This window comes from Vicugna pacos, chromosome 7 (assembly GCF_048564905.1).
Source record: "Vicugna pacos chromosome 7, VicPac4, whole genome shotgun sequence".
Taxonomy (NCBI): Eukaryota; Metazoa; Chordata; class Mammalia; order Artiodactyla; family Camelidae; genus Vicugna; species Vicugna pacos.
This window is the reverse complement of record NC_132993.1, coordinates 48,010,912-48,021,227: the sequence shown is the minus strand read 5'-3', so window position 1 is coordinate 48,021,227 and position 10,316 is coordinate 48,010,912. Positions and strand designations below refer to the sequence as shown.

At 40.4% G+C, this 10,316-nt stretch overlaps 1 long non-coding RNA gene across 3 annotated transcripts in view; it reads left to right on the top strand.

Moving 5' to 3' along the window:
• Positions 1-1,415: 1,415 nt before the first annotated feature.
• The window catches only part of LOC140697408 (uncharacterized), a 296,177-nt gene continuing 287,276 nt past the window's right edge, over positions 1,416-10,316 (top strand). For 2 of the 3 annotated variants that reach the window (XR_012074414.1, XR_012074415.1), the window contains exon 1: positions 1,418-1,724. This is a non-coding gene — a long non-coding RNA (uncharacterized lncRNA). Of the gene's footprint in view, positions 1,725-10,316 lie in introns of all 3 variants that reach the window. The other variant, XR_012074416.1, reaches the window with a different exon arrangement.

The window sequence follows — 10,316 nt, the reverse complement described above, 5'->3', positions numbered from 1 at the left end:
TATGGATTCTGGAAAAATAATAAAGTTTGCTCAGAGAACGCAATTTCCCACAATTGCCTCACCGGAACAATCCAACTTACTGAACTGCGTTTTGTAGCTCGGTTTCTCCCGAACACTTTAGCGGCACCCCTCCCCCAACGTTGCTGTGAGGATTCTCTCTTAAATAACAAGGACCCTGCTGGCCACCAAAGAAGGCTGCTGCCCATTTTAATTCAAAACAAGGACCAGGACTGCAGGATTTAGAGTGGGAGAGTGAGGTTCGAACTTTTTCTCCTTGAGGTGTCTGAACTTAACCCGCAATAGCCAGTGTAGTCCTTCTATCTTTCTCCTTTGTCTTTATGTAAAAGTTTCTTTCTTAAAATTTTTGCAACCTTTCTTAAGGTGAGAGAATAAGCCGAACTGATTGTCATGCTTGTAATTGCTCTAAAAACATTTTCCAAAGGGGCCTCTTAAGGCAAACACATTGGTCTTTGATCAACACTGAAGAAAGCAAACATTGGAAGGACCAAAGCCCACTACTTTGGTTTCCACACTCTGCATTTACAGCCCTGAAATGGAATGCCCATTACCTTCAAAAGGGCAGCAGCTATTAACGACAAAACGTTCTCATTTTTCGGTAGATGGTGCTTCAAGTAGTTTTTCAAGATTATACCTATTCTAGCATAGGCATAATCCTGCCTTACCATCACCACCGAAACGATTTGACTAGTACTGTCCAAGATCAGTTTATTTGAAGCTTTCTGGATAAAAAGACTGGAAGGACTAAGGAATCCACTTCAAAACTTTTTCTGGTCCGGTTCAAAAAGAAGCTTAGAGAACAAAAGGAAGACAAAAGTGATTTCCACAAATCTGGCATACTTATCAATTGGAACTCTAAGAAATGTGTAGCAAACTAATAAATACCGAAGTCAAGCCAAAAGAAGCATTGTTTGTTGTTGTTAAGACACCTGCACTATTGATTTTATTGACTGGTATTCGGGCGTTAAAAAGAGTGTTTTCCTCAATTTTAGTGTTTTAACAGATTTTAGCAGATTTAACTGGAAATAGACCAATTAATATATGGTATTTAAAGTTTCAAAAAAACCTTAGGTAGATATGCACAACTAGTTTTATTAGGTGATTTACTGTTGATTGACCAAATATGTCAAAACTATTCTTTAATTCAAGCTTCGGTAATTCGAATTTCCTTCCCCTTAACCTGAGATTTAAGAACATAAATTCCAAAACGGCCAGAAATAGGTAGGAAAATTGTAGGTTTAGAAATCTGCGGGAGGAAATTACAACCTGGTGTTGACTTTCAAAAGGCCTGATATGAGCAAGTTCATAACTCAGTTGCAGGGGAGAACTTAGCGGACCGAGGGTTCCAGAATCACATAACGCATCAGCAGCCACGACGCTCCGCGCAGGGCAAGACTGCCGTCGCCACAGGAAATCGCGAAGATCCGGGCGTTCCCGCGATTTTCCCGGCAACATCAGAGGTGCTTTCGGTTTCACGTATACCTGAGGTGTTTTGCCATACAGAGTGTACCACTGGTCTCGTGTCCAAGAGACTGGCAAGGAAAAACCCAAGGCTGTAGCCGAGGGGTGGGGTGGTGGCATGGAAGGAAGAGGAGAGGCTCCCCCTTCACATCCACCTCCAAAGGTGGCAACCGCCTAGCGCTTTCCCGGAGCTGAAGCTCCTCAGTCAACTTAATATCCTGCCTTTGGGGACTCTAGGATAAAAGGTGAGTAGCGGACAACTTTCCCCACCCGTCGCAGAAAGGGAAGAGAAATGAGAGACTCTTGTCTGGGAGGCGTTCAGGAAGGCCTTCCCAACAAGGGGCTGTCGGGCTTCCTGGCGGTCTTCCGGAGCCTGGAGTGGGATCTCCCACAGGTCGGCAGACAGTTTCCGCACCCAGCAGTCACAATATTTGCACTCCCCTTTCTTCCCTCCCTTTCCTTCCGTCCTCCCGTCGCCCCCCCACCCTCCTCGCCCCGCGACACCCGGCCGTCCCAGGGTCAGCCCGCCAGCCCGCCAGCCAGGGCCAGCCCGGCGCGCAGGCCTGCGCCTTCTCGCACCTTCTGGCCCCGGGCGAAGGCCGCCCGCCGGGGGGCACACGCGTCCTCGCCCGCCCGCGCGGCCTGGGCTGAGGCGGCCACGGGAGCGGGAGGCGGAGACGCGGGCGCTCGGCTCCACCGCGGCCCGGCCCAGTCCCGCCCCGCCCCACCCTCCGGCCCTCCCCTCCGCTTAGCCGCGCTCTCCCGCCGAGCCCCGCCGCCGGCTCCGTGCTCAGCCCGGGTTGGACACCGCCGGCCGCGCCGGCTCCCGAGTTTGGAAGGCCGCGTCGGCTCCCGCCAAGGGGGAGGCACCACCCCGCCCCGGGGCGGTTGATTCGCGGGGAATCCCGGGCCGGCCACAAAGGCCCCTTTCCGCCGGCCCGGCTGGACGGTAGTCGGGTGTGCGGCGGCGGCTCCCCACCCCTGCACTCAGCCTCCCGCCCCGCTCCTCCTCCATCCCTCCCCGGTCCCTCCTCCTCTCCCACCCCTTGAGGGCTCGCACACCCTGCGGGCGGGAAGGTGCCGCCCTCGGGGCGGACAAAGGGGCAGGCAGGGCGGAAGAGGGCTGCGGCCGGCACGCGCGGCCGCGGGAGGGGCTCGCCGCGCCCCGAGCCGCAGACCAGACTCCTGCTGGGCGGCCGGCGCGGCCTGGGGGCGGAGGGAGGCGGGCAGTGAGGCTGCGGGCGGCGAAGTGGGGGCCGCAGGGGGCGTGTGTGCGGGAGGGGGTCGCGGACAGGTCAGGGGGCCTGGGATCCACCCAACCCGGGCAATAGTTGACCCCCCTACTCTGCTGGTCTCCCCCGCTAGATCTTGACTGGACTGGGCTTTAAAGTTCCTTTAGAAAATTTATATTCTCGTTTCTCTGTCAGCGATAATACATCAGAGTCACCCAAAGGGCTAGTAAAAAGCAGATTGCTGGGCCCCATCCCCAGAGTTTCTGCTTAAGTAGGTCTGGGGTGGGGACGGATAATTTGCATTTCCAGCTAGTTCCCACGTGATTCTGAGCTGCTGATTCGAGTACCACACTGGAGAATCACTGCCACACGATTCCTTCCTCACCACTCTTACTGTAGAAATGGGGAAGGGATCTCCCGCAGGGATTCTCAAATGCCCTGCTTGTGCTCTCATTGCCGACGTAGTTTTACCTCTTTTGGAGGTTGAGTACAAACTGAATTTTCTCGTCAGAAGCTCTAAATTTGAGACTGACCAAATGCTGAAGTGTAATCCCAGCACCAATGGTTCCTGAGAAAGTGAGGCTGCATTGATGTGGACCAGAGAAAGCCACAGTTTAGCTGGTCATTTCCCCACATTCAAAGCCAGAACCAGGGAGATGAGTCCTGCCGCTCCAGTACAAATGCAAAAGGGAATCAAGTAATTCCCTCTTGATACAATGATAATCTCCTGCCTTCTTTTCAAGTATTTTATTTTTTCGGGACTATGTTCTTCATTCTTCTATTGCTTTATATTTTACTGAGGGACCTAGAAATGTTAAAACAGAGCAAAAGAACTAGATGAAAAGAGAAGAGTTGAATGAAACTTTTTAAAAGCCCTATTACTGTTGAAAATTTTTCTGATTTTTAAAAAAGCATATCTGTGCATTTAAATGGAACACAATTAATCTTGCAATTTTAAATGCACCCTCTGGCCTCTCAAATCTGGTTTCTCTAAAAATTTTGTTTGAAAATCTAATGTGAAATATATTTTGGCATTCCAATTCAGTGAGATTAGTTGAGGAAAACTCCCCCAAAAGAGACATGGCTAAACTTTTCTTATCCCCAGTGAGCGGTGTTAATCATCTGGTTTGAGCCTTGTAGTTTTCATTGTCAAATAGTTCGGTTCTCTCAAAGGGAAGAAAGTTGGGGACTTGCATTCACTGTTTTTCAAGAGGAGATTAAACACAAAATCGATTTAATGGAGCATCTGTAATCTTAAATACAAGAAGTCAAGAGCTAAGGCTATAATAGAAAGGTTAGCTTTCCTCCATTGTTCACACAATCGAACTTATATTTTTGGAACTTAATTATCAATGAAAGCTACTACATCAATGCAATGCAGTATAGGCAAATTACAAGAACCTTTTACTTCTCCCAACTGGGTTTAAATTGCAAATCTTAACAGTGAACAGTGTGCTTTTGGCATTGAATATTCAATACAGTGAAATGTGTTTTAAGTGAACCACCCAAGGGCCCAGGAACATTTGCTTAATAATGATACTTTGCAATTCTATAGGGCCTTTCAGGCAAAGATCTCAAGTGGAATGCTCTTTAACTATACCCTGCATGGGAAACCTTGGGAATATTTTAAAGTGCTCACTTAAGGCCTATTGGAAAGAGTCTTTAGTATAGATTTCACAGTATGGTTTTAAGAAATGAGGTACTGCAGAATTTTCAGTCTCAAGGGTATCATATTCATGGGGGTTTGATGGGTACTGAATATTTATTAGTTATTTTATGTAAAGTTTAAAATGTATATTTCTGCCAACTTTTTATATTGAAAAATTTCAAACCTATAGAAAAGCTGAAATAATAGTACAAGACATTATAGTTCAGTGAACACCCATATTCCTTTCATCTAAGTTAACATTGTTAACATTTTGTGAGAATTGAGTTTCTCTCTTTCCCTTTAGACAGATAGATGTCGACATACTATATCTAAATATATATGTAGATATCATGTAGAATAAAATTATTTGTTTATTCATGTACATGCATATTGTTCTCTCCCCACCCATTTAAATTATGAACAACTTTGTACTTCACTGCTAAATGCTTCAGCCCAGTCTCCTGGTAAAAGGACATTCTTCTATCTAACTATAATGCCAATAGAAGGAATATATTCTTATTGCTGATTTTTAAAAACATCCCAGTTACTTTATTTTTGAGTTCAGAATGTCCATAAATATTATCAGTGTTGTCTATTAACTTAGGAAATGAGATTTAAGCCAACACTGATATAAACAATCTAAACTACCACTGTATTACTTAGGCATCTTGGGAATTTAAGAACTGGAGTAAAGAATTACTACAGAAACAATATATACTAAGTGTTTTGAAATCATATTTCAAAAACAATATAAGAAACAGAAAACCTTTTAGACATGCTTAAGAAACATGAGGAATATTTATATTTCAATCCAAGCCCCTCTCCCCCACCCCCAAATTTAATCTGCTTTTATCTTAATTAATGTTTGATTTAAATTATCAGAATAATTTTTTAAATTATCCATTTCATTTTGCTAGCTAGTGTAGATTTGACCAAAGTGAAAATAGAATTGGCAGTTGTGTACTTTGAGAAGTGTATGTAGACAATTTACATAATTTAGCCAAAATGGCCAATTAATTGGTGTAATTATGAATGTCTAGACTTAGCTTTTATGGGTAGGCAGAAGAAGTAAAACCTCTCCTCATTTCAATGGTTGCCCTCCTCTAGCTCTAAAGATCCACTTTTTTCTTGTATTGCATAATTTTACATTCCTAATTTAAAATATTCTCATATTTTTATAATATAGGCATGCTAATTAAAAGTAATTATCCAAAGACTATCAAGTACACATCTTGCCTCTTACGAGTCCTTGAATTATGACATAACTTAATGTGTGATTTATCCCACTTTTGGAAATGTATATAATTACAAATTTACCTCTGTAGTGTTAGTGCCTTTTACTTAATATTCATTCATTAGCATTATTCTCTCTTCTATAGAAAGTCAACTTCTAACCACATGAAATTCCCGAAGCTTAAAGCCATCTTACAAATAAATGTTGATTAATTTTTGCAGTTTTTTAGGTGTGAAAAACATACATACATTCATACAGCTTTATGTAAAAATTAGCGGGAACACTACATTTTATATATACAATTACCTTCTTGAGTCAGTTACTGTTACTTTGATTACTTAAATGTATTTAATGTTTTCTTGAATTCTTATGTAATTCACATTTTTAGACATGCCTTTCTACTGTATTGTGATAGTGTTTATCTTCTAAAGCTATTTGTCAAGGCAAAGTAAAAGTGCTAAAGGTTGTGTTAATCCTATTAAACAAAGAACTGCTGTATGAATAGTTTTTATCAGAATTTAAGCTTCAGAAATGTACAACCTAAATTATAAAACATGTTTTTTGACAGCTATTGTCTCTATTCCCTGGGAAATTTGTTAATACTAATCAACTTAAAGAAATTGAGAACCAAAATACTCCTTCAATTGATATACTTTTCTATACATTTGGAGAAGCTGGAAATATAATAAATAGTGACTTGTAAATTGGGAAAATAGGTTTTCCAATTTCACTGATTCTCTGTATTAGGTTAGATGACATCACTGAACCTCCTGGAGCCTCAGTTTTTCATTTATAAAATAGAGATATTAGTTGGCCTGCCAACTCCACAAGATGGCTCTGAGGATCCAATGAGATAAAGTATATGAATCATCCTATTTACAGAGCACCTACTGTAGGAAAAACAACCCAAACCATAAGCAATAGATGCCTGATTTCAAGATATTTACAGTCCCTGAGTAGGACAGCAAAAGTGCAGGAAGTCACCAGCACAACATATGGTGGAGAATTGAATATGTGTTTAATGAGTTGTACAAATCATTACTTTGGGTCAATAGGGAGTTGCAAGAAGACAAAACCTAGGGATCTTTGGTAGATTATAAGTAGATACATGTAACAGATGTGGAATATTCTGAAGATTAAAATTTGTATTTTTCAGATTTTTTTTAGTAGGATAGACAAATTTTTAATTTTTCAGATTTTTTATGGGTAAACCTAAGACAGATCTAGAGCAGGCCTTATTATTTGACATATGTGATAAAGCTATGGATGGAGCCGTAGCAAATAATAATGTATATCTAGTAATATTATATATACAGAATTAAAAGGTAATAATGAGTTAGGGAAACACTAATTGTTGGTGTTTTGCTTGGATTATCAGGTGAAATGGTGTTCTGAGACTTAATGAGTAAATACTGCCTTGTGCCAGTATCTTATATGTTAAAAAGACAGCTGGTTTAAAAAAATTTTATTGAAGTAAATGGGGCTTCAAGACTGTCATTCTCTTTTGTTTGTTGGGGATGAGGTCCTGCCCACTTTGGGGCACTGGCTCTGCATCTGTCATTCCATTCACCAGTGAGTCTCAAAGTCAGGACACTACAGCTGTCCTGTTCTTTTCAACCTTTTCTGGGCTGGAAGAGATGAGACGACTGGCTGGCTAGTCAAGGCTTCATCGCATATTCAGCAAGTCTGTACGAGCACTATCGCGTAATTGTACTGTTCTTCCCTTTACTTGTAGAGCAGAACTTTTCAGTCTAAAAGGTCATTGGAATGTTTATTTTACTATGTGTCCCTATTTAATTATTTTGCTTTGAGTTGTATTGTTAATAAAACAATGGTGTCAAACTGTTAGCCATAATTTATGTTCTACCATGCACATGCATTCATTTGCATAGCCAGAAACAGTGAATGGAAGAGGAAAGGAGAATGTAGCTGGAAGATTCCAGTTAGGTTTCCTTCCAGATAAGGACTAATCTGTTGACCTTCCAAATAAGACATGTAGACTTAAGCAGAGAGTCTTTTGTGTTTGGAAGTAGCAAATTCTACTAATTCCGCGTTACTGACTTGGATCTGTCACAGGAACTTGAATGTAAAGCATCAAATGATTTTTCTATCAGTTGATCACTGGACTGGTTCTGGCTAAACTCTACAGCACTGAGTTAGATGAAATTGGTGGAGACAAAAATCAAAGTTCATTTGGGCTTTCTTTTTCCTGGCTGGTGAGTGTTTGTGTGTGTGTGTTTGAATTAGTCCTTAATCATCCAAATAATTCTGATGGAAAAATGTAATTCTAATTTCTAGCCTCAGAAATTGAGATCACTCCACATATGGGTTTGGGGCAGCTCCAATGAAACAGACTTTATAGCCAGCAAACAGTAAACCAAGTTCCTAGGAAGACACAGAACACACATTTGGGAGAAACACATGAATTCTGAGGACAGCTTCCATTTGGAAATTTGAATTTATTTTCTAGACCTAATAGTATTTTCCCAAAGAATACCATGCCCAGCTACTTATCTTAGGAGACTTAGTGACATAAATAACCAAGAATATAAGATTTCTATACACACTAATCTACGGAGATTTGAGCAGAGTAGCTGGAATTAAAACTAAGTAAAACATTAAATTAGAAAAAGAAAAATGTTAAGACTTTTATTATATCTTTATAATTGTTGGGAAAAATGAGAAGTCCTTTTGTTATTTGGAAGATTAGTCTGTCAGCTATTACTCTTGTACTGTAGATTTTAACAAGATGGGAGTCATTTAACCTAAACCTAGCTGTGACCACATTAGAACTTCAGCTTCAAGTAACTCTTAGGTTTGCATGTTCTTTTCCTTTAAGCTTTGTTCCTGTTCTAAACTGTTAAGTGTTCAATAGCAGAGATCAGAAAAATGCCTTAATTACTCTACTATGTTCTACCCAAATCCCCAGGAAGCATTATAACGAGACATCTCTAAGGGTGCTATCTGATAGTCCTTGCTCAATTGCCGTGAACTTGAACGCATAATTTTGAAGCATGGCCATTACATCGTTTGGCTTCTCTCTTAAGTCTCAGTTGTTTTTAGCCTTTCTGTACTTTCATACTCTCTCGAGAAGGTTTCAGAAATCCTACTGTCTGGGCTTGACAGTCAGAGGTTAATTTAATTGGTCTAGAATGTGGCCTGGGCATTGGGATTTTGAAAACTCCTCCAAAGAATTTTGACTGATGGTTTTAACCTATAGCTGAGGCAGAGAACGAGTGACTCAAGGATGCACTATTTGGAGTATGTTCAAAAGCTTACAGTTTGGTAGCTCCTCTTCAGGTCTTTCCTGCAGGTCTTCAGGTAGGGCTGACAATCTCAAATATCAATAGGAGAGAAACAGGTAGGACTAGTTACATAAATTCAGGATGGAACTGATGTAAGCAGGATTCAGAACACTATAGTTCAGTATCTTTTCTCATTTAATTACCTTAATATCCTGCACTAAACACCTCCATTTGTGTTAAAACTGCTGTCTTAGATTTTAAGCTCTTTTTTACACATGTGGAAGTGTAATTGGTCTATGATACTATGCACAACATATTGATTTGATATTTCTATACCTTACAAAATGATCCCATGATGGCAGTCACCATAAAAAGTTACTACTATGTTATTGACTACATCCTCTATGCTATTTTCACTTCATCTTCGTTAACTCACTTGTTTTGCAACCGTAAGTTTGTACCTATTAATCCCCTTTACATATTTCATTCTTCTCCCATCTCCTCCTTTCTGGCAACCACCTATTTGCTCTCTGTATCTCTGAGTCTGTTTCCATTTTGTTATTTTTGTTCATTTGTTTTTTTTTTTTAGATTCCACATTTAAGTGAAATCATACTGTATTTGTCTTTCTCTGACTTATTTCACTTAGCATGGTACCTTTTAGATCCATTCATTGTCACAAATGGCAAGAATTCATTCTTTTTATGGTTGAGTAATATTCCACTGTGTGTGTGTATACACATATACATATGTATGTGTATACACATCTTCTTTATCCATTTCACCTATTGTTGGACACTTAGGTTGCTTCCATATCTTGGCCATTGTAAACATACTGCAGTGGACATACGGGTGCATATATCTTTTCGTATTTGTGTTTTTATTTTCTTTGGGTAAATACACAGAAGTAGAATTGCTGGCTTGTATGGTTGTTCTATTTTTAACTTTTTTTGAGGAAACTCCACACTTTTTTATAGTGGCTGCACCAATTTACATTCCCACTAAGAGTGCAGTAGGCTTCCCTTTTCTTCAAATCCTCACTAACCCTTGTTATTGTCTTTTTGATGACAGCCATTCTGACAAGTGTGAGGTGATAGCTCATTGTGGTTTTGATTTGCATTTCCATGATGACTAGTGATGTTGAGCATCTTCTCATGTGTCTGTTGGCCATCTGTATATCTTTGAGAAAATGTCTATTCAGGCCCTCTGCTCATTAAAAAAATTTTTTTATGTTGAGTTGTATGAGTTCTTTGTATATTTTGGATATTAACCCCTTATCAGATATATCATTTGCAAGTATCTTCTGCCATTCAGTAGGCAGCTTTTTATATTGTCAATAGTTTCCTTCACTGTGCACATCTTTTTAGATTGGTGTAGTCCCATTTGCCTTTTCTTTTTTTTTTTTTTTTTTTTTTTTGCTATTATTTCACTTGCTTAAGGAGACAGATCCAAAAAAGTATTGCTAAGACTGATGTCAAAG